Here is a 24817-nt window from a genome sequence, read left to right as displayed (position 1 = left end):
GTTGCGTATATTTTATGTGGAGGTTAGCTGGGAATTCCATTTAGGCGTAAGAGACTGTAACCCTAGCTGCTGGGGAGATGCTGTATGTGCTCCCTTGAGGCAACCAGAGCCTTTGCCCAGCAGTTTGGAGATACCAAGGAAGAAAACAAGAGTGGTGCTAACAAGTTCCCGAGGGAGCTTTTGCTCACCCCTCTGGTGTAAGGAAGGTGGTTGTTCTAAACCAGTCTTCTGGGTGAGAAGCAGCGGGGCCAGGGGAGAGAGCAAAGGGTCCTTGCAGAAGAGCTCTAAAACACCAATAGGCCCTTATGTAATTAGCTTCCTTCCCTGCCTAGTATGTATTGCAAGAAGTGGGAATATTTCACAGGAAATAGAGCAGCTATCACAACAGTTGTGGAGTTTGAGGGGTTTTGTTCCTCACCCGGCACTGGCCTCATTAAATTAGAGCACAAGTTTTATGAGGAGGAGCTGGGGGTGCTTAGCCTGGAGAAAAGGAGGCTCATGGGGGACCTTATTGCTCTCTACAACTCCCTGACATGAGGTTGTAGGCAGGTGGGGGTTTGTCTTCTCCCAGTTAACAAGCAATAGGGCAAGAGGAAATGGCCTCAAACTGCACCAGGGAATGTTTAGATTGATTACTTGGAAAAATGACTTCACTGAAAGGGTGGGCAGGCATTGGAACAGGCTGCCCAGGGAAGTGGTGGAAGCACCATTTGTGGAAGTGTTAAGTAAAGATGTGTAGATGTGATGCTTAGGGACATGGTTTAGTGGTGGGCTTGGCAGTGCTGGGTTAGTGGCTGGACTCCATGATCTTAGAGGTCTTTTCCAACCTTAACGATTGTAAGCTGCAGTTAAAGCAACGTGGGCTGAAGCCCTCACTTGTGACTTAGGCCATCCAGGTGCTTGCTGTTACAGCCCTCTTTAGGCTCTGTATTCCTGAGGTTGCTTTAAAGGCTGTAATTTTAATTTTAGCTTGATTCTGTATTGCTGCATCTGTATTAGTAAACTAAACAGGGTCAGGGCACAGCCTCAAGTGTACTTGTGCATTTGGGTGATGTTCACATGCTCTTGGATGAGGGCTTTCCCTAAATCATGCTCAGGTGTGGGCATATCTGTGGAAACAGGCTGGACAGAAATGCATCCTGAAGGGGAGTTTGGGCAACTGGAATGGGGAGCTGCAGTGTACCAGAGAATTGGCACCAACCTGCTAAATGCATCTTACTGGTGTGATATATTTATTAAGGTGAAGAGCCTTTTTGATGTTCTGTTTTGGGGTTTTTTTGATGCCTGGAGCTCAAAAGCATGTGTATGTAGATACAGGTGTGTGATATGAGATGGCAGAGCTGTTTCTGCCCCATGTGGGAGTGCTGTGGTGGGGAGCAGGTTTGCTTTCTTCCCTGCTGGGAGAAGTGGGAAGAGTTCTACATGTATGCTCACATCCCATACCATGCTTTGATAGCCTGCTGGTTGCAGCTGCCTCCTGGGGGCTGATTTCAGATTTCAGGTGGGATTTCAGGTCTCAGGCAGCAGAGGGGTTTGAAGCACAGATGTCTGTGTTTTAAGGCAAGTGCTTTAACCACTGAGCCGTTGAAGGGAAGGGGAGTGATGCTTTCTAACTGCTTAAGGGGAAAAAGCAAAAAAGCTTCACTTTTTATTGCTCTTGGCAGAGGGGAAGGGAGATCACTCCTGGGAAATGGAAGTGAGGGTTTTACCTACCTTCAGAGGGCCAGATTTCACGATTTGTTCCTCTCCATAGTATTTCCTGGGCTTATGCTAGTCTCCTGGCCACCCAGTATCCCATGTTGTGCAAGCCCTGCCCTGGTGTGCCTCACATGGTGCCTCATGGTGCCTGGCAGGGAGTGGAGCACTGCACTGCCACAAGGCAAGTTCCTCACTGCTTCTCACTTTCTGCAAACACTGAATCATCTTTCGTGATCTAATCTGTTTTAATAGCTAAGAGTGTTAAACACAGTTTTAAGGGTGGTGTATAACTACAGATCAATGTGGTTTTAATTTTTTCAAAAGATACTTTTCCTGATGTTTATGTTAATTCCTCCTTAACAGTCTTGAGTTCCAGTTGTCTGAGCTGATTCTGTTGCTTGGTCAAATCCCATTCTGGTGCTTCTGAGGTGCTTTTAGAAAATACTGGTGGGTTTTCATCCCCTTTTTCTGGTATGGTAATAATTTCTGACACAGTTCCATGAAATACAGCCTTAAGTTGATGAAATTAACTTTTCTTGATCCAAGAGATTAAATGTGGCTGTAAATTTTTAAGCAGAACCAGTTGCTGCAATTCTCCATCAAAGAAAATCTTGTGGACTTGAATGAGTAAGACTTAGGGAGAGCATTCTCCTGGGGAAGCTGATTAGTTAATACTTCAGTAATATCTTTTTCTTTCCTCTCCCCCTGCATCTTCAGACCTGAAACAACAGAAATGATTCCTAGATCAAAGGACCGCTCGAGTCCCTTTTATCGGACAAATATCATAAATGGTAGGCTCTTAACTTTTCACTTGAGTAATGGCTCAGGCTTTCACGATTCCTTTAATAAATTTAAAGTAGGTCATAATACCCATCACTGCATCCTTAAACTGGTATAAATCTTGGTTTTCAGAGTTTTAATTACAGTGGCTGCTCCCATTAGGTGGTCTTGTTTCATGGCAGGATGCTGGACAGCTCTCTTGCTCTAAGTCATTTATGTGGACTGCGGGTATGTCTGTCAAACCATAATGAGCAATGAAAGAATGAAGAATGTTAATTTAACTGATGCTGCTTTTGCTGTTAATGTAAGTACCACCAGCTGCACCTCGTAAACATTTGCTGTTTGCTTGCCGGCGCTTCGCTGTTTCGCGAGGCCTCGCGTGATTGATAGAGGCAGAATCAGACTGATGGCTGGCATGCCGCAACTTTTCTGGAGCGCTACTTCTCTGAATGCCTTTTTGTTGCAGGAGACAGCTCCTAAATTTTAATTGCTTTTCAAACTAGCAAGTGCTGCTCGTGTCGAATGTGGATAATTGTTTTATGACATAGAGGTGCTATAAATTAAGGAGAGGTCAGCATAGATAATGCGTGCGTTACCTGCTGGAGGAGTGATGGTTGGGTGGAAGTGACACGTAGGAGATGCTCACTTTGGCGTGCGGGGGTTCTCAGTGCTCACACACAGCTTCTTAGACAATGGCCCTTAATAGGAAAGGACTGGTTGCAACAATAGCAATGCTTGAAATCACTTTATAATTAGAGAAATTACTGAATAATGCAGAACTCCACAAATGGCTTTTTTTCTGACCCATTAAGCATTCAGGTAAACATTTGAAATAAAGCTGCAGACCTCCATTCACCTGTCACTTGTGGTGTGCACTCAGCAAAAGCACATTTTGTTCCTCTCCAGTGGGTCATTAAGAGGGTGATGGACCCCAAGAATTTGACACAGGCCACATGTGCTCCACTGCAGTTCATTCAGAATCATCATTCCTTCCTGCTCTTGCTTCACTGATTAAGGTGAACCTGCTTCTTATTGACATCCTGTCCAGCTTTTTCTTCTTTGTCTTGATAGTTTCTTGAAGTGTTTTTAATCTCTAGCATAGTTCCTTTCTCTCTCTGTCTTGATATACCCAGTTATTTTAGAGATGATTTACTTCTCCTCTGTTTTTTATGCCAAATGTATGTCAGGGTGAAATGCTCTAAATCAAAATGACTGCAGTCTTTAGGATTTGAATTATTTAGGGTTTAAACAGAGAAACACTCATAGAAGTAATTGATTTGTTTTTGTTCTGTATTGCATATAACTTATTTTCATAATATACTCTAGTTAGTAATAATTGAAATGTTATGAGTTGCAACTAAATACCTTAAATTTATACCACTCTTTGCTAATTGTAATAATATGCTTTTATCTCTGCACACTATTAGGTTTTAAAGCTTTATATTCTCAAAGTAACAAATAATGTACCTTTATTAAATTTTTAACAGATTAATCCATGGAAAGCCATATTTTTTTTTTTTTTTTGTACAGCTACAATCAGTGAAACTCCTTGTTTTGAGTAGAGATGGGAGAGATGCAGAACAAGGTAGAACTGGTGGTTATGACTCACAGGACCTGATGGTTATGGCACCAGACCCCAGGCTGGGGTCTCATCCCTGCTTCTGTAATATTCCAGAGGGATGAGAACTGTAGTCACCACGGATTTAAACTCGTAAAACTTGCCAAAATTGTGTATTGAATACCAGTGTCCTCCTTGGGTCAAAACCTACCCCATAGCCTCTGTGTATCTAGGCTTTAGAGTTAAATTTTATTGATTCCAGAGAATTACATTTGTGTAAACTTCTGGTGTCTGTGCACTGAGATGCTGTAGTGAGATTTTAAAAAAATGCTTGCCTGTAGTTCTAGGGACCTAAAGTGATTATTATAGGGATTCATGCCTGTAAGACTTTGATACTAGGTTATAATACCTTTCTCTCCCACTTAGTTCCCTTTTTTTCAGCCTGTAACTGAGAAACTCGCATTCCTTGGTCTTAGGTTCGGTGAATTGGTCCCAGTAAAGAAAATACTTTCTGAGTAACAGCTGGCTGTGTTGAAACAAACAAAATAAAAATATGCTTCTGGACAGCCAAGGTGGAAAAAACAGACTTCTTGAGAAAGATTACCAAAGGGAAAGACAAATATATTAGCAGTTATAAAAGTAATAGTATGACTATATATTTGACCTTTACATTTTAATACACAAACATGCTTGAGTTGACCTTAGATGGCAAGGAGATCTTCCATGGATATTTTTTGTATAATTTCAGGTTGTTATCTTTTTGCTCATAATCTGAATTCACTGAAATAGAATAATAGAATGGTTTGGGTTGATAGGGACTTTAAAGATCATCTAACACATCCAATAAAATTTTCTTTAAACCTTAGTCTGTTTAAACCCTTATATTAAACCAAAGTTTTAATACTTTGTTTTTTAAATGAAAATTGAAATTATTACATTTTAATCTCATGTAACTGAGAAATATTTGTTTTAATACAATTTAGTATGAATTTCATTATGCTTTCTTAAGGGAAAAAAATCATTTTACTGTCTTGTAATAGTATTTCCATTTATTGGACTGTTTAATTTATAGCCACTAAAAATAAAAGTATTTTTTGCATAACTCAAAAGATTGTTTTAATGGCCCTGACAAAATAAACTCCATTAAAATTTCATATCCACTTCAAAGCAGGATGTTTCCATTTGCTATCCAGTTCTTTGGTTTTTTTTTTTTCGTTTTGGTTTGGTTTGGTTTTTTTGTTTGTTTTTTTGGTTACTTTTTTTTTCCCCATTCTTGACTATGTTGTGAGCAAACCAAAGAAAAGACCATGCGTTATGTATTCAGGTACTGTTTCCACTGTTCTCATGTGTAACTTCAGCAGGAAACCTGTCCTCCCCCTCAGTGTGGATTCCTCGCCCTCTTTCCATTGGCCAGCACAAGCTTTGAGTGGATCTAGGAAGCGAAGCCCAATTCCTCGGTGTTGGCTTCCACAGCTTTTCCAGCACTGCTTTTAGCAGCAGCCCTGAAAGCAGTTGAAGACTTGAGCTGTGGTAGGAGGTGACAGTGGTATGAAACTCACACCTGAACACAGTTTATGAACATGAAGAAGAGATAAGAGACCAAGAGAGGGATGGGTGTCCTTACCACCGAGTATTTCTTTTGTGTGGTTTCAGAGAGACTGATGCTGCACTGAGGGCTGTAGTGGTCCATAATCTGGTGTATTGCTAATCAACACACACATATGTGCTGATCTATTTTTTTTTCTCTCCAAGAAGGAAAACCTTGGGGCAGTAAGTCTAAGTGTGTTGTGTTCACCTTGATTTTGTAGGCTGGAGATGAGAAAATGAACAAGGAGATATTCCAGCCTTCGAGCTCTCTCTGTAACCTATGGGGAGTCTGGATAAAGAGCAGTGTATCTGTCCACATGGCAGCCATAAAGGGCCTGAATGAAATGAGTGAAACTTGCAGATTCAGTACTTCTCTAATGAGTTGGTAACAGCATTTCTTCCTCTATGACACTGGTCTAAGTTTTGCTTGAAACGGGTCTACTGTGTGAAGAACAGGAGTGCTTCAGTGGATGAAATATTCCATGTTTAAAATTGAATGGGCGGAGAAAATTAACTTCTGCTGAACAAAAAAAGCCCCAATCACTTCTGATCTTCTATTAGAAATAGCTTAAGTCAAGTCAGGCTGCATTAAGCAATCAACAAGTAACACTTTTGTTTTCAACAACTTCACTTACCTCCTGCTAATTGTCATCAGGATTCCAGACAATATACTACTAACCATTATTTTCTCACCTAGTTTGCTCAGTACTGACAGATAATAGATGATCCTATTACAAATAGATTTGACACTGCATCCATGAAAATGTGAAAATTGGAGTCTCTCGTCATTATTTAAAATGTGTGCTCACTCACTCAAATGAGGTATAAGAGTCTACTTTGGAGATAAAGTAGTCCAGATTGCTGGAAAGGCTGCTCCAGTGTCACCCAGGTTAATGTAGATGTATTATGTATTTATATAGCCTATAGGAGGATAACTTTTCAGCAAATGATTTGGACTGAATATGCAGTTGATCAGGACTCTCATTAATAACCTATGGCCGCACTGTTCTCATGGTAAGAACTTACCCTTGCAATCACAAAGATTAATTCCGGGGCTGTCTGTTGCAGTTTGGGAGAACGAGTCCATAGAAACGGGTGAGTCCAGAGATCCATATCAGCTGAGGTGTAGATTAAGATCCTGCACTGTCCCTGACATTTTGATTAAAATGGCCATTTTTTCAGTCATACTTCTGGAATTTGGAGCAATAGTGTTTTTCTCTGGTGATGGGTGCTTGCTCATAGTGCATCTCAGTATGAGATTGAGGGCCTGGTGTCAAACTGTGACGTCTATGCTTGAGATACCAGAGATAAATTGACTTTGTTCTATTAGGTATGAGGTCATGTCCATGTTTCCATAGGAGTTGCAGTAATCTAGTTGGGAGTTAATAACTGATGGATTGACATACACAATGGCATTTGATGTGTAGGAGGGAAGAATTGGTTAAACATGAGACAAGAAGCATTTTCTGTTATACTGTTAACTGGATTTCCCTGTTTGATGAGTCATGAGAGACCAACGCATTTGAAATTCTTTAGAGCGTGGACAACATCCATGGAGTGTTAGAAAATTCATTATTTTGCACATCTATGAATCCTAGTTATTGCAGAAGCCATGCTGCTCAGCAAAACAGTTTTGATAGACTTTCTCCTCAACAGTGTGTACCTCTAGCAAGGCATTTGTGGAAGTGGTCTAGGACCAGAGCATTGTCTGGACTAGTCATGTGAAGGCAGGGAGTGTTTCGAGAGTCTCTGAATTACGCATGTGACAAATGTGGACCGTAAGAGAGGGCACTGATTGAGGAGCACTTGGATGAAGGTGAAAGATGAGATGGAGAGCTTCCACCTGAAAAGTACATCACCTGAGAGCTGGAGCTGGGAGAGTAGGCTTTTGTACTAATCCTGACATTGCTGTTAGGCCATGAGTTAAAAAATAAGGATGTAAACAGCAGCATTCCCTGGTGCTGGAGCATGATCATCGTACATACTCTCTGTGTCAGCATATTCTCTATGTCAATAAATGGGAGTATGGTAGTCTTATTTAAAGCCTTTGATGACAGGCTGTAGGACACTGCCTGAGGCTATAAGACAAATAACAGTAGTCTTCTCCATGGGTGCTATCTGACTTGTAAAAATGAGTATCTTCCTGCCTGTGCTAGTGCTGGTTTGTTAAGACACAGGCAAGCTCTCCGCTATCTGTGTAGCTGCTGAACTTGCACGTTTTAGCCAGAGCTGTAAATGGGAGCATCAAAGGAAGCACTACACTTTGTCTCCACAGATATGGCAAAGCATGAGGAAGATGGCAGTAATTTAATGATGTAAAATGACTTGCTGTAATGCCTCAATTCAGAGTAGTTGTGTGGAAACTGTCCTCCAAGCTTACTGAGGAAACTTGCTAGTTGGGAGGTGCTGGAGCTAGCACTCGTGTCACCCACCAAGTGTGCAACTGAAAATATCTGATGGCCAGGATAATTTAAATCCTCTAGGAAAATGATTTTTCTCCAGTTATCTTGTATGTAGGCATCTGGATGACTACAAGCAGTGCTGACTCTCATTAGGGAAGGTTAGTGCTCAGGCTACCCACTGCATTTTTACCATATGTAAAAAGCCTAAGCCCTATGTTTTTATATAACCTAATTCTTAAATTAAATCTAGCAGCTCAATTTTATCAGCATGATCTCCTCATACAATTGAATGAATTCTGTGATGGTCATATGTGCTAAATTTAACAATTTGCATCTGGAGAACAAATTCTCGCTGTGAAGGAATTGCTTCTTTTTCTAATTATTCTCGTGGAATCCAAAGTTTGATTGACTGTAACCTGTGCACCTCCCACACTTCCTCTTCTGTTTTTGCTTGCTTTCTTCTCTTTACTCTGAAGGGGATCTTTTGTAACTGATCTGTTTGTTCTGCTGTTTCTTTGGGGATCACAAATTAAATTAAGCCACAGGTCTTTTTTTAGTGTTGGGTTTGGGAGGTGGAGAGAGGGGATTTAGGGCTCCATTGCTTTGGTGTGGTACTGGCAGTCAGCTTTGGAAGTTTGGATCATTACTTTGGAAGAGTGGCCAAGATCTGTGCCTCAAAGATGTGAGGGTTTGAGTCTTGTCATTTTAATAGCGAATTGGGGTGTAATAAATGGGACAGCTGGTAAAGGGTTGAGTAAGAGAATTATAATTAATGCCGGTCAACGTGTGCTTATAGAAAATAAATCCTGTCAAGCTAAGCTGATACCTATCAAGTGTTTTTAATGTGATTGCAAGTTTGATATTTATGGCTTCTACAAGGCATTTGACTTGGTGACACCAATTTGATTAAGAAACAAGAACAATATAGAAACATAGATATGATTTGATTTGGCAGGTGTGAGGGATGGGAACTGAGTTTGCCCAGCTTCAGCTGTTCACAGTTTTGCACACTTTCCTAAGCCAATTGTCCTGGACTCCCTCTGAAGTCAGGGGAGAGGAGAGAGGGCCATTTCTCCACCCCAAGCTGACAGTAGGGGAAACATTAGCTTGTTGGACAAAGCACTTTGTTGCCTATGTCAACAGTATCTGTGTAGATCCATAGGAGAACTTCAGGGAGGCTGTGCTAAATCTGGGTCTGACCATACGGCAGACACTCACAGAATGTTGTGTTCAGGTCTGTCTGCACCTCTAGGAGGTGGATCAGGTAGTGAGTAGAGTAGAGGTAGAGTAGAAGATCATGATGGCTAAGGGTGGAAAAACATGCCTTTCAGCCACTGGGATTTCTTGCTGACATTCGTTACCCTTATCCAAGAGGAAGAATTTACCTATTTGGTAAAGTTTAAAAAAGGAAGAGTCTTCACTCTGTTAAACAAAAATATAGCAAGATTCGTTGTCTAGAAATGAAAGCCAAGAAATTTCAAAATAAATAATAATAATAATAGTAATAATAATAAACCCAAATAGGCTTTGACAGCCAGAACAATTAATCACTAAAGTCTTTTGCCAGCACCCAGAAGGCATCACTAGAAGTTTGGGGTTTTTTCTTCCTGAAAAAGGCAACAAATTAAGTCCTGTGCCTTATAATATGCAAGAGAATCAGACTGAAGTCAAAAAAGGATTGCTACAATTATGCAGTCTGTAAAAAGTATGTTGGTCCCTGTGAAGAGGATATGGTTTTCCCTGTTCTGGTCAAGCTCTCAGACTCGTTACAAAAATATAGCCTGTTTTTGGGGAATCAGAGGTGACGTCTGTCAATCCTTCTATATCCAAAGGGTAAATCCTCTAGGTAGACACTGATGGTTTTGAAAATCTTTTTGGGATGCAGCATGTTGCTGGTCATACTACACTGTAGCAGTGTTATCACCTTGGTTGCCCTTTCACCCTTCAGACTACTCTGTACCTTAGTTCATATCGTAAGAGAAATGGTTGCTTTTGCCCTTTTGAGCACAGGCTGTTGTTCCCAAGCTATGGTACTTTGCTCTCACTTTCCTTTTTGTAGCATCAGACTCAACAGAATGAGCTGTCATCATCCCTCATGTCTCTGGTACATTGTGAACCAAGTGCAGTTCCTGCTTGGTTTCTTGGCGTTGCGCAGGGCTTCACATAAGACGAGGAGGGACACAAAGACTCTGAAGAGCCAAGTACTTACTTTGCCACCATCCTGACTTTTTTTTGCAGCAGCCTGATCCTATCCTGCTGCTCTCCGGCTGCCTAATAGCATTTCTCCCACACTGCAAAAGGCAGGATCTGGCTGCCCTTACATCACCTGCAGTTGGTTAAGTTACCTGACTCCCCAGCAGTCTCTGAGAGTCTTACCAGAAGAGTAGGACTTTGTATTAAAAGCAACCAGGAAATGGCAAACCAACAGGCTTTGTTCTGCTTCTCTTGACTTTTGACAAATATCTGGAAAAGACATTGAACTGCAGAAAGTCAGTTCATGGTGTCAAAGAAGTTGAGGTCTTCTCAGTCTCAAATGTTTCAATGCTTTGACTGTGAGTCTCTCCAGCTGCTTCAGTGAAGCATTGACATTGGGAAAATGTGTTAGCCAAGCTGTCCTAAAACTTTCAGTCTTTTAATCTCAATGCCTTCAAACTATTTCAGAAGAAGGTATCTTTGCTGGTCTTTTCTTCAGTAAAGAAATAAAGATGCTTCAACAAATGTGCTTACTTGCCTGCTACTTTTAAACTAGAAGTTTAGAGGGCTTTAAACTAAAGTTGCCAGTGGAGGGGAACCTCAATCCATCCCACTCCTGTCAGTTTGATGGCAGTGCCAGCAAGAAATGCCCTGAGCTTGGAGAAGGGATTGCAGGTCTGCAGGAGAGCACCTGAACCCAAGCCAGCTTCCTCAGGTGCCCATCTTAATGCCACTGTGCAGATGTGTCGAGGGGAATAAACAAGAGGAGTTAGAGATGTGCATGCCTGCAGGGCCATGATCTTACTGGCATTGTGGAGACATGCCGGGCTGGTTCCTGTGGCTGGAGTGTTGGAATAGAAGGAAGCAGGCTCTTTAGGAAGTGCAGGAAGTGGAGATGAGGAAGAAGTGTAAATGGCCAGCTGGAGGGCATGGAGCTCTGCCTGGGGAGTGGTGAGAAGCTGATTGGGGGGGCTTATGGGACAGAATTAAAAGGAGGGCAGGGACAGGTGATTTTTCTGCCTTGGTCTCCACGGACAGGTGTTCCAGCCACACTGCCTGAGTTGCAGATGCTAAAGGCGGTGATTGGTAGAATTAAGAACCACCTGCTGTTGGAGATGACAAATTTAAGAACATCTAAGGAAGCTGCAGGGGCACAAGTCCATGAGACCTGATGAAATGTATCCACGGATTCTTAGGGAACTGGTGGATGATGTCACTAAAACCACCATGCATCAGATTGATAAGTTTTTTCAGTCTCATGAAGCTCCCACTGACTGGAAAAAAAGAAATATTTGAAAAAAGGAAGACATGGGGAGCTATAAACCAGTCAGTCTTATCTCAGTGCCTGGCAAGGTCATGGAGCACATTCTCCTGGAAACTATGCTAAGGCACATGGAAAATCACGAGATGACTGGTGACAGCCAGCATGACTTCACTGAGGGCAAGTCATGCCTAACAAATCTGGTGACCTTCTATGATGGGGTTAAGATCAGTGGTAGATAGGGGAAGCACAACTGATGTAATCTACCTGGACTTGTGCAAAGTATTTGATGCTGTTCCATGTGACATTTTTGTCTATAAACTATGGAGACATGAATTTGATGGCTGGACTGCTTGGTGGATAAAGAATTGGCTGGTTGGTTGCACTCAGAGTTGGGGTCAAGGGGTCAATATCCAAATGGAGAGCAGTGATGAGCTGCATTCCTCAGGGGTCAGTTTTGGGACCAGTGCTGTTTAATGTCTTTGTTGGCAGCATGGACAGTGGGACTGAGGCACCCTCAGCAGGTTTGCTGGTGACACTGAGCTGTGTGCTGCAGGTGACACGCTGGAGGGAAGGGAGGCCATCCTGAGGGACCTGCACAGGCTTGAGAGGTGGGACTGTGGGAACCTCATGGAGTTCATCAAGGTCAAGTGCCAGGTCCTCCTGCACCTGGATCAGGGCAATCCCAAGCACAAATACAAGACAGGTGGAGAATGGATTGAGAGCAGCCCTGGGAGTGCTTGTGTGTGAGAGGCTGGACATGATCCAGCAGAGCGCACTTGCAGCTTAAAGTCACCAAGGATCTTGTTATTAGGGCCATAAAGATGATCACAGGGCTGGAGCATCTCTCCTGTGAAGAAAGACTGAGGGAACTGGGGTTGTTCAGCCTGGAAAAGAGAAGGTTTCAGGGAGACCTTATGTGCCCCCTTCAGGTGCTGGAAGGCAGCAATAAGGAAGGGGAAAGGTATTTCTTACACGGGCATGCAGTGATGGGACAAGGGGGAATGGCTTTAAAATGGAAGAGCAGATTTGGATTAAGTATTAGAAAGAAATTTTTTCCTGTGAGCGTGGTTAGGCCCTGGTACAGGTTGCCCAGAGATGCTATGGCTGTCCCATTCCTGGAAGTGTTCCAAGGCCAGGTTTGATGGGGCTTGGAGCGACCTGGTCTAGTGGAAGGTGTCCCTGCCCATGGCAAGGGAGGTGGGATGAGATGATTTTTAAGGTCCCTTCTAGTCAAACCATTCTGTGATTCTGTGACCTTCATCCAATCTCCAGCAAACGTAGTGGACTTCAATGAATTGTGAAGTTGACTCTAAGGCAATCTACCCTTTTTTCCAGACTGTATGTATTTGTTTTCAAAGAACCCTCACTATCAGGGTTAAGAATTTTTAACTGAACATACATGATCCATTAGAGCCCTGTAATTTTTGAATAAACAGTCTTTTCAGTGCTTTATTTTTGCATGGGAATAGTTTACATATCTTTTTTTGAAGCCCAGACATATCAATAGCTTTCCTTGAGCTTTTAATGGGAATTAAAAAACAAATAAACTTGAAATGAGTTAAAGTTTTTACTTGCATCCTCATAGTGATCTCATTTTGAGTCTTAAGTACAGCATACCACAGAGCTTAATGTCATCTGGATAAAGCAGTTCTATGTTTAACGTGGTTTAGGGGAGGGATAGTGAATTACATGCTCTGAGGATGGGCTCCTAAAGTGTCTCTCTGCATTTCTTTCTGAAACTCAGTTGGTTTAGTGTGTATGCTTTAACTTCATTTCCAGCATCAACTTTTCTTTTTTAAAGAAAAAGATGGGACTTGATAGGTTATTAATGCTGTCTATCTGATCCTCGAGGTCTATAAACTCATTACTAACCTGTAATATCTGTACATCTTTTAGTGTTTTGAAAGCATTTTTTAAATAAAAATGCATCTGTAAATTATATTGGCAGACTTTGTCATAATTGCTCATTGCATTTGAGTTTGCAAAAATAGCTTTGTTTATGATGTGGTATTTTTAATGGCGTATTTCACTGTTTCCATTTAAACTTCGAAGTGACATCTTTGTTTTTCCCCTTTAAAGAGCAGCATAATCCAGATGTCTGTCAAGAGTTGTTGATGTAGCATTTTATGAGTAATCCTTCTGTTTGAGGTTTTTGTTTTGTCAGAACTGTTTGCCAAGCTCTTATGAAGCTCCCCGTGAATATTATTGGTGTATACTTCCTTTTAAAGAAGTGATTATCCAGGCAGGAATACAAACTCAACAGCCAGTTCTAAACCACAAATGTTTTCTCAAAAGTTATGTGATGTCATAGGAGGAGTTTATTTGTCAGTGTATATGTGAATATTATTTCCCCCTTGCCTTTCCACTTCTTAATGCTTTGAGGCACAGGCCAGCATTCGATTTTGGAGGACTTCAGCTATTGCACAGAGTGACCTCAGGGTTACTGTGTGTGTGTAAATCTTTGATAAAGAGATGTTCACAGTTCCCAGCCTGTTTTCAGAGATGTGAATGTGATTGTGAGAAACTTTCAGTAAAACATGCCAAGTCGCCTCAGGTATCCAGCAATTACCATTTCAAACTCAGAGCTGATAGTACAGGGATGCTCTCATTTGTTGCTGCTAAAAAGTTTTCTATAAATATTTGAACATTGTGCATGTGCAGACATTCTTCTCAAGTCATTTTTTCTCAGGTAGTTCCTTAGTTTAGGTGGCTGTGGCTTAAATTCTTTGGACCTTAGTGAGGACTGGCAGCATTGCCAGGCTGTTCCCAAGCATTTTAGAATTCTTATGGCTTGCAAATGCCCTGGGATCTGCAGACCTCTCAGCATTTTAGCTTGCAAATTAGTAGTTGGCTGGTTGTCAGTTGGGGAAAAGAGAGAGCTGCAAATTCTATAATAAATAATATATTAGGGTAAACATAACAATAGTATTCTGGAGACATCATGGTGCAGAGCAGTCACTCCTTCCAGTAAAGTCAGATTGGACTGTGAAAATGGATGCATCCTTCATTTCCAGCCCTGCGTTTTATTTTTTCTATCCCAGCCTGCAGCTCTTGGCTGCAGCTCTGGTGAACTTCTGTGTAGCTTCTTGTGGGATCTGTAATTAGTCCCTTCTCAAACCACTTGCTCAGTTCTGGCAACAGTAGGACAACAGGTCACACCAGGCATTATAGAGCTTTTCATGCTAAACATGCCAAAGATAACAGAGTAAGATAACAGCACACAGTTGTCCCTGACCTGGCAGCACTGACAGCTTTGGGGGTGTTGGTCCGTATTTACCTCTCGTGTCCATACAACTTCCCAGGCGTGCTCAGCTCGGCTGTGTGCAGTGACTGTTGTGATTTGGCAGATACACTGCCTATAGCACCCTTCTGCTGCCTATGAAACTTCTACATAGCTTGCCTAGGAAGTTTGTACTTTATGTTGGAGTCTTCCCCCCCCCCCCCCGATTTGCTTTCCTTTGCCTTGTTTATTTGCAAAGAGAGGGTGTTCGCTGGCCAGTATTTCGTTCCTGTTCTTCAGCCCCTGCCCCAGGCTGTGGTACCTGACATGGGGGAGGTTGTTCACAGGGCAGAGCATCTTGTAAAGGGCATTTTTAAAGCACTTTGTGCTTCAGAGTTGATTTATAGCTTGTCTGCACAGGCAAGCTTTCATAAAATATTTTTGTGTTAACTTTTTCTGGTTAATTAACCTACAGTAACTATATCCACATCCTTGGCTTTATCCTTCGTCTTTTCCAAATGCTTTTTTCAACCACAAGTGAGATGTGGGAAGGCACTGCATGAAGCATTGCATCCTCAGTGTTGTCCATGTTGTGTACCTCTGCTGTTAAGTGATCTCTTATTCAGGGAGGCTCTGGAACAATGAGTTCCTCACTACAGTACTGAGTTGCCAGATGTTGCTGCCTGCTCCTTACCTTTCTTCAGATCCACTGTATTGCTTTTGGATACTTTGTCTGTGACAGAGAAGCTCTGAAACAGTGTCTTGCTGCATAAAAAAATTGTGGGTTTGGCTTGACATCATATGAAATCATTGTTTCCCTCACCCTCTTTTCTGATTTACTACTTAGAGCTGAGCTTTCTGCTAGCTGCTTGTGCTGTCACCATATCTCATCGTTTGCTGGGGCAATTCTCCTTGATGAGAATTCTTCTTTAGCCAACCCAGAACTGTAGAGGGGAGTCCAACTGATAACAGCTGCTCTCTCCAAAAGATCCAGACCTGCTTCTCACTGACCAGGTCTTTCATGCCAAAGGCACTTTTGATTATTCCATCCCTTCATGAAGATGTTCATGTTGATGAGAGGTGAGCTGATGCCAACCTTCTATACCATGGCCTGCAGCTGATTTAACCTGAAGAAAGAGCTCTCTGCTTCAGGCAGGAAGAGATGCAGTGTCTAAAGTAGGTAGCTTTAGATCTAGTTGCTTCAAGTTACTTAATTTAGAAGCTTAGGCACAGGACAGAATACTTAACCTGTCCATTTTGCGGTAGTTAGGCTCCCGAAGGAGAGATGAGGCTGCTGCTGTAGGCTTCTGTAAGGCACCTTCAAGACAATTGAATGGAGGGAATAGAGGTTTTACTTCTGTGCAGGATAGTATGCTATGATGAGAGACAACCTTTGGGTTTGCTGTTGAAAGCTCCTTGCTGTGTTTCTGCCTTTTCCAGTTTCAATATTTTATTTTAGTGGTTCGGAACTGCCTGGCAGGTGTTGCTCCCCCTCAATGGTAACTGCAGTAAAGTTTTGGTGAGCTTAAAATCCCTTCCTATAAACAGCCAAGATTTTCTAACGCAGGGGAAGCAAAACTCACCCAAATGCTAGTAAATAATGTAAATTGCAGTATGTTAAAGACCATTAAGTCTGTCGTCGTATTTCCCCAAATAATTTTTGCACTTCTCTGGAACTGTGTGTCCAAGAGTAAGCAAACAGATTTTGAACTTTGGCATGTCTTTGCATACCATTTTCATGGTGACAAGTAATTGCCTTTCTTGCTCCTTCGTTTCCTTCTGATTCTTCTTTCTTCAGATGTCCCATATCCAGCTCTGAGTTCTGTTTTGCCTTTCTATATCATTGTCTAGAGCCTGCAATATGCTTTGTAAATATTCTTCATGTCTTTCATTATTGAGGTGAGATAGAAGAAGGTTTCCTTCATGCAAAACTGTCATTGGCTTCTCAGGCTTCTTCCCTGTCTGAAACCCATTTTATTTTTATTACTCTCAAAGGTTTTTTTCCTGTTCTGTGAAGTTCTGGAGCGAGAGTCCTGAGGTGGCTTGGAGAAGTGTGTGTTTCCCTAAGGAGATCTTTCAGAGTAGCTCTGGCCTAGTGTTGCCCTTGGAGATGATAGGGTAACTATGATGTGATGAGTCACCATGCAAAACAGAAATTACTCCCCTGAGTAATTTCCCCTTTTTTCTTTCCTTTCCATAAACTGCCTCATGAAAACAATGCTCTTTTCAACAAACTAAAAGCAAAACTAAGAAAAGATTCTATTTTTGTCTGAGTGCTTTTAGGCAGTCCATGCTATATTCCTTAGTCATCTTGTGAAAGTCAGAAATACTCAATTAAAAAGTCAAAACAATGTATTCAAGAAGTGTTAAATACATAAATACGTAGACCAGCTATGTGAAAAGCCTTAGCTCCAAAGTGAATCTAGACCTGTGAAGAAGACAGGCTCAGGAAGAGCGTGGAGCTCTGTATGATGGAATGAACTGTAATGATGAGCAATAATGTGGTTAAGATGTTTACATGTCCACACCTTCCCCAGCCTTTCATGTGCTTCCTCTTTTATTATTTTATGTTTTCAAGAAACTAATGCGTAGCTGGCTAGTGGTTAGACAGCTCTCAGTTTTTTCTGCATGTAAACGTTCTATGTGTTTTATTGAATCATAGAATGCTTTGGGTTGGAAGGAACCTTAAAGGTCATATAGTTCCAAGCCCCCTGCCATGGGCAGGGCACCTTCCACTAGCCCAGGTTGCTTAACCAACATCCGACCTGGCCTTGAACACCTTGAGATTCCTTAGATGGTCTTGACCCTGATCTTATCCCATAGCGGATGGTTCTTCACTCCCCCAGTCCCTGCCTGAGACTCGGGCGGTGTGGGTGGAGCGCCTGTGACTGCAGACTGAGGCAAAAAAGTCACTGACTATCTTAATGTTCTCCATATCCCAAGTAAATAGATTTCCCATTTCCTTCTGGAGAGGGCCAACATTTTCCCAAGTCTTCCCTGTTGTCACAGAAATACCTATAGAAGCATTTGTTGTTGCCCTTGATGTCCTTGGCCAGATTTAATTCTCTCAGCACTTTAGCTTTCCTAACCTGATTTGGGATGTTATTCATCTAGCCCTAATCTCATCCTTTTAAACTTTTTTTTAGTGGTCTGATCTTTTTTTTTTCCCTCATTTCTCAGGCTGATGGTGCATTGTGCCTCTCAGCCAGCTCTCATTACAGATCATTCATTGCAGCATGAGCCATTTGGTCAGCTAGTCAAGCCAAAGTTGCTATATGCTTCATTTGCAGAAATATAGTAGGAATTTAGCAGTTTTATTAAACTCTTAATGGGGCTCATTGCCTGACTGATCCACAAAGTGACCTTGGATAAGTCATTTAGTTTTTCTGTGTGCTTCTGTCTCTTGTACCCTTACCATCCTCAACTTCACCACACCTCTTTGGGCTGTAGATATTCAGCACTGAACCAGTTTCAGGCTTTCACAAGGGAAATTATTTGGTCAGGATATTTAAACATAACAAAAGTCATACAAATATTCCTAAATAATATCCTAGCAGGGTAGGGAGATAACTTCCAAGGGGATGTTTCTGCATGGTAAACTTTCCATAGCTTGCAGGTTGGATTAGTGAAGTGTTACTCTACCACTTCAAAATTATTATAAAGCCACAAAATATAAAGATTATATAAAAGGAAAAAAAGGCTTAAGCTGAGGCATTGGGACAGGAGCCCTGATTGCATTGCAGAGAGAAGTGCACTGTAAACTTCAGATTCAGATTGTATCAACTCAATTACATGTATGCAGCAATCTTGTCATTGTAAGAATCTTCTTGGTAGAAACTGAAACTCCAGTGCTAAAAACATGAAATCAATAGGCACTGTTATATCCACTTAAAAAAAAAAAAATTGTATTGATTTACAGATAACAACAGCAGTTCATTCTTGCAGGATTACATGCCACTTCCTGTCATAAAGATTACTTCAATATGTATTGCATGTGAGATGGAGAATGTAGGGATAAAACTGCTTTGCTTTAATGAATAGTCATTTTACTCTGTGCATTAAAATGAGATATATTCCTTTAAATTTATCTCCAGGGATTATTTTGATTTCATGGGCAAACTGTGTGTTACCAAAGACTCTAGAATGCTATTAAACTTTTAAATAGTCTTAGATTGCCTTGTTTTTGCAAGTGCTTGAACTCATCCTCTCTTTGATAGCAACTAATTAAGCAAAATATCGTGCTCTTTCTGGTCTCCTCCACATCCTTGATTAGAGGGTTAACACCATGTTATCTTGGGTATTAGATGTTCTTTGCTAAACCCTGAGCGTCTATCAGCATCTAACTCTCCGTGCTTTGTAACAAATTTTCTGTCGCCTTCTGGGGTTTGAGTTCTCCATGCTGATCATGGTGGTCTCCCATTGAGCAGCTTTCTTTTTTATTTTTTTCTGGTGCTGTGATTCATTTGAAGCCTGTTCTCATTATGCATAGGTGATCTCATCTTTGTGTATTAAAGTAACTCTTTTCAACTCTTTCTAGGTAATCTGGCTTCCCGGAAATCTTCTGCTAAATGCAAGGGTTTGCTGTCCTGTTTACTGACTGTTACACCTGAGGCTGATTTTGATACAGATTCTGGATATCGCAGGGTAAGTGTGCAGATGTCTCTTTTTTTTGTGGGTTTTTGGTCATGGTCTCTTCCTTGCTTACACAAACACAATTTGGGCTCTGCTTTCACTTTCAGTGATGGCAGCAAGTCCCTATTGCAGCACGTGCAACTGACCATCTGTGTTATAATAGAAAAATATTGTAACATGATAAATGCTAATGCTGTAAACCTGATCAGGAGTATTTGAATTTGGTGGTGTAGCTCCAAGAGGGAGCAAAATTTTTTGTGTATATAGGCCTAGACTCATGGGACCATATCTTATAAAACTGTAAAAAGCTGTAAGAGGCTTATTTGGGTGTCGTGAACTTGGAGTTTTAAGCTGATAAAAGTGCATGTATTTTTATATTCCAAGTGAAATGTTCTTCATAGTGTGTTGTCTCGGTCATTGAGACAAAACTTCAGGAGGAAACACTCAGGAGTGAGTGTCTCCTCCGAAGGGAAAAGGGCCTCCCCTTTTCCTCCGTCAGTGAGACAAACGGGTCACAAGAAGTGAAAGTGGGAAAAAGAAACCAAACTGTTTATTAACACACAAAACAGGGTAGAACAGGATAAAAAACTACTCAAAAAACAACAAATTCCCAGAGAGGGAATGTGTGGGACCAGTTGGGCCCACCCCGCAGGCTCCCCGGACCGGTGAGGAGGGAAGGGAGGCAGTGAGGCAAGGGGAAAGGAAGGGAAAAAAGAACAAGAAAAAAACCCCAACAGAACCTTTTCCCAGCTAGCTGGAACAGAACGGAAACCAAAAAGCAGCACAGCACTCCCAGCCCACTCCCTCCCGAGCCCCTGGAGCCATTGGGCTGAGCCGTTCAACTGCCCCCTTGGGTCCATGTTAAGGGCACAGCGTCCTTGGGCATTGAGCGCACGGTTAAGGAATAAAGCGGCTTCGTAACGTCACCCCAGGACATGTGTACGTAGTAAAAATATCCGTGAAGTTTGCAAGATTGAGTTCAAATATTTGGAAAAGGGAGATTAAAGGTTAGTTGGTTTCTTGGGGTCATGGGGAGGGAAAAGAAAGAACTGATTCCCTCTGTTATCCAATTCTACTACGCACATTACAGTAGAAACTTTAATACTTCATTGTTGAATGACTCTTGTGGAATTTTTCACCTCCTGCCTACAGGAGGGAAGTTCAGTTTTGTGAACAGAGATTTGATTTTTCTTTATTTTTGCCTCTTCCTCAGTCTTGATCCTCTGCTTTCACCTTCTGTTTCAACCTGCTATTTTTCTTGCTTTATTCCCTTTTCTAGCTTCTTTTTGCACTTCTCTCTGTTTTTTCGTTATGGAGCTAATCTTACCCTCTTATGCCGTTTCTTGTCCTCCTGGCCTCCTTTTATCAGCTATCTGGCTTCTTCCATCCAGATACGTAATTTTCTGGTATAATTCAGGCTGGAAAACAACTGCAGTTGTCTAGTCCAATCTCCTCCTTGGAGCAAGATCACTTCAAACAGGTTGCAGAGGACCACATCCAGTTGGGTTTTGAGTATCTGCAAGGGTGCAGACTCCAAAGTTTTGTTAGACCCTTGTTACCATGTTTCACTACCTGATGAAGGATATTTTCTTCATTTATAATTTGAATTTTCATTGTTGCAGCTTCTTCGTTCTTGTCATATTGCTGCCCTTTCAAGAATAGGCTCACTGTGTTCTCTTTGCACCTTCCCTTTGGGGAATTGGAAAACATAGTGAGATCTGGGAGAGACCTCTGTTCTAGCCACCAGTAATCCTCCATTGGACTTCGTCCAGTATGTCAAAGCCTTCTTGTTCTGGAGGGCTCACAAATCCTGCAGGGGAGGGGAGGATTTCTTCCCTGGGCCTGATGGCTGTGGTCTCACCAACGCAGCCCAGAATGGACATGCTTGGGTTTGAAGGGCACGTTGCTGGCTCAAATTGTACCCACTGTCTGTCAAGACTACCAAGTCCCATATTACTTTGTTTTTCATTTTTTCAGTCTGTTTAATCTTTCTCATACACTGTCATGCATTCCCTACTTCCAGCATTTGCTCTTTCTTCACAGGATTCCTTATGGAACACCTCAGTATCCCCAGTGCATCCTCGTCACAGTGTTTCTGGCAACCTCTTCCCATAAATGTGCGTGAGCTGTACTCTGGAAACAGTGAAACACTTTTGGAAATGTGTTTATTTCCATGAGCAGCCAGCTTAAAGCTTTACATGTAGCTCTGATAATTTAGAATCCTTTTTTCAATTCTTACCATTGTTATTCACAATAGATCAGGAAATTTCTTGTATGCTTAGGTGTGTACAAGTGTATATGAGAGAGTGTATTTAATGCTTTTTTCTGTACTGCCAGTACACAGCCATAAATAGTGTATATAATAATAATACATATATGAAACTGTTTCTGGAAATTGAGTCTGATTTATGAACAAGACATATTTTATATTCCTTCTTTTTGTTTGTCCCTGCATGTGTATGTGTGTGTGTGATGCTACAAATTGCAATGCCAACAACTGTAATTGTAGTGGTAGTTCTGCTCTTTTTCTTTTTTTGGTCACCCTCACGATGAGTAATGTATCCACTTTTCCTGTATTTTAATAGAGTATATATGTTGGGAGGTACGCCAGAGAACAAACACTCAGGAATACAGTCTCAGCCTTAGCTTGGACATGATGATCAAATGGTTCCTGGGGAAAGGAGACATAGTCCTGTGCTCCTGGAAGCTTTGCTGACTGATACTTTGAGGGAAGGACCAAAAGGGCAGCAGTAGTTCAGTGCTGATATCATAATTACTAGTTTGGCCAGCGTGGCTGGAGCTCCTGTCCAGATCCCTCTGTTTATATTTACTGAGGAGGGGAGCAAAAGAATGGGGGGGGGGGGCAAGTGGAGCAAAAAGGGGTAAATATACCAAGTCAGGGGAAGAAATAATTGAGCAGAAAGTAAGAGCAGTGGAAAGGAAAAGAAAATGTACAGAAAGGAGGATAAAGACTTTTAACTTGCAACAAAGTGTTTTGGCTTTAATTCAGAGAAGTGTTGTCCAACTCAAGAAGAAGTAGTTACACTAGTGCAGCTCATACAGAAATGAGTGACAGTTTAATTCACTTTCTGTGGTGGGGAATGTCTAGTAAATCTGGCTTGTGATAAGTTGCCACATTTCCTAGTCACATCAGTATGAAATGTCTGGGATAATCTTAGGCTGAATATCCACTTACTGCAAAGTGATTCTGTTGGGCTGTGGGATGTCCATGGGCGTTTCTGCTATGGTGCCTATGATCTGGTTATACAACATATAATATAACAAAAGAATTTTGAAAACTAGTAATTTGGAAATGAGAAGGCAGGTGTATCCAGGCTTCCTCTTGGAGGCTTCTGTTGCATGTGAGAAGTTGTTTGAAAAGGGCCTGAGTTCCAGGATGGACTCTCCATGTCTCCTTCTGGTAGCGGGCTGCATGTAGGCATTGCACACTTGTCTGTCTCACCCATTTTTGGATATTCCTCACTCAGCTGTTTCCCTTAAAAGACCTTTCAACTCAGTTTTTCTGAAGGATATAAAAAGTATTTCTGCATGTTGACTGTAGCCCTGTATATCCTGAAAGTCACGTGTGGTTGCAGATTTTGTATTCCAGTTGAAGAAGTACTTAACCCCAGTGTTTTCTGGTTCAAACTGAATTAATTTTCACTTACAACAGTGCGAATGGTGGGAAGGAATTTGAAATGAAGTTGAGAGCTGTTTTGGTGATGAAGTTATTTTAATAACTGTGGGTCTCCCTGCACAGCAGACTGATTGTTTTTTGGAGTATTTCTTAGGAGGAGGGAGGGTCAGGAAGGTGTGTAAACTCCAAGCGAGACCTCAAATGACCACGTGTCTTTAGGAGCTTGAACACAGTGATTGTGTTTTGCTTTTTCATTTTTCACAGTTTTCAAGTGGCTGAAAGCAAAGATTTGGATTTGTTCCATTTTATCCCTTTCAGGAGAAGAAGCAAGCTGAATAAAGTAGAAAAAGTTAGTCCAGAAATCCAGGGCCACACTTCTTGTGTGAATTTGTGATAAGCTTTGGGATGCAGCAGAGAAACCAAATAGCAACCTCACTTGTCTTTGGGATGGTATTCAAAGAACAATTCAGTTTGGGAATGACCTTGGAGGGGTCATCTTGTCCAAACTCCTGCTCGAAGCAGGCAAACTGCAGAGGCAGGGCAGGTTGTTCAGGACTGTGTCCATGTCCAGGCAAGTCCTTTAATACTCCTGAGGATGAGGGCTCTGCAGCCTCCCCACACAGCCATCCTGCTGGTTAACCACCTGCTTTGAATTCTTCTTCCTTATCTCTTACCAGATTTTCCCTTCATATAGCTTGCACCTGTCGCCTCTCTTACTGCACACCCTAGGAAGATCCTGGCTCACCACATGCTCCAGACGTTGAACCGTCCACTAAATCATGACAAACTGGAGATCTATGATTATGAAGAGCTCAGATCAATGTTTCCCAAGCACCTATGAATCAGGCAGTATTTTTTGAGTTTGCATCCATTTAACAGCATCTATGTTGGTGTTTGAGGTTTTTTTATTCTTTTTTTTTTTGAAAGAGGGCTCTGATTTTACTGTGTTGTTATATCAGGGAGCAAGGATGGAGTGAAGCACAGACAGTACTCACTCTAACATCTCTGTAGGTGCCAAAACAAAAACACCTGTGTTTCTTTCTGCCTGTAGATAATACATGTCAAATAGACGTGGATTTAGTCACAGAGCTTGGAGTTGGATGTGGTTCCTGTTCCTGTCTCTTCCACAGCTGTCTTAGAAATAGTCGTGCCTTGACTTCCATGCCTTTAAAATAGAGATTATTCACTCTTATTCACAAGAGTACTACAAGTCCTACAGTAACTGTTAAATGCTTTTAGTTACTTAGGAGAAAAGTGCTATAAAAAAGTTAAAATATGTATTTTTATGATATAAACTATATGTTTGTAGTTGCACAGCTTTATGTTAACTCCATATTCTTTGTAGGCTGCTTTTAAACCTAAGAAGTGTTATTCTGTAATGTCTTGTGTTACTGTACAAATTGGATGCTTTTATCCAAATTATGTGTTGGAAATCGAAGGTGGCAAGCACAAGGGTTGTTAGGATAGCCTTTTTTTCACACAGAAGATTTGGAAGTAGAAACAAAGCTTAGAAACTTAATTCTTTTAAAAAGTAAGTCCTTTCATAAAAGCAGTTAAGTATTCTTTCTGTCAGCTTTAATAATAATGAGCTTTCTGGTGCTGGGATGAGCGATAATTGCAAATGGCAAAAAGTCATCAGAATGTTGTTGCTCAGATTGCAGATTTTATTAATCGTAAAAGAAATGATTCACCTAGAAAGGCTGTTTTAGAAGTGCTCATTTACATGAAGATTTGCTGCCTAATTTATTTTGTTTAAAAGAAAAAAATATCACAAAAACCCACAACCAGGAACCCACATAAACTTAGTCCTGTCCTTCAAAACCCTGATTATTTTGTCCTTCCCATC

The 24817-nt window shown here is 41.5% G+C and overlaps 1 protein-coding gene across 3 annotated transcripts in view; it reads left to right on the top strand.

Annotated features, from left to right (window-relative positions):
* KLHL29 (kelch like family member 29) overlaps nt 1-24817 on the top strand; it is a 395104-nt gene that overhangs the window by 47752 nt on the left and 322535 nt on the right. For all 3 annotated transcript variants that reach the window (XM_042032873.1, XM_042032874.1, XM_042032872.1), the window contains exon 2: nt 19240-19346. The gene's annotated coding sequence lies outside the window, so the exon portion shown is untranslated. The remainder of the gene's footprint in view (nt 1-19239; nt 19347-24817) is intronic.

This window comes from Corvus kubaryi, unplaced genomic scaffold (genome assembly GCF_017639235.1).
Source record: "Corvus kubaryi isolate FWS band 111438036 unplaced genomic scaffold, C.kubaryi_AGA036_p1.0 37354, whole genome shotgun sequence".
NCBI classification, from domain to species: domain Eukaryota; kingdom Metazoa; phylum Chordata; class Aves; order Passeriformes; family Corvidae; genus Corvus; species Corvus kubaryi.
Note: the sequence above shows the minus strand (reverse complement) of the source record. Positions and strands in the feature narration are given on the sequence as shown.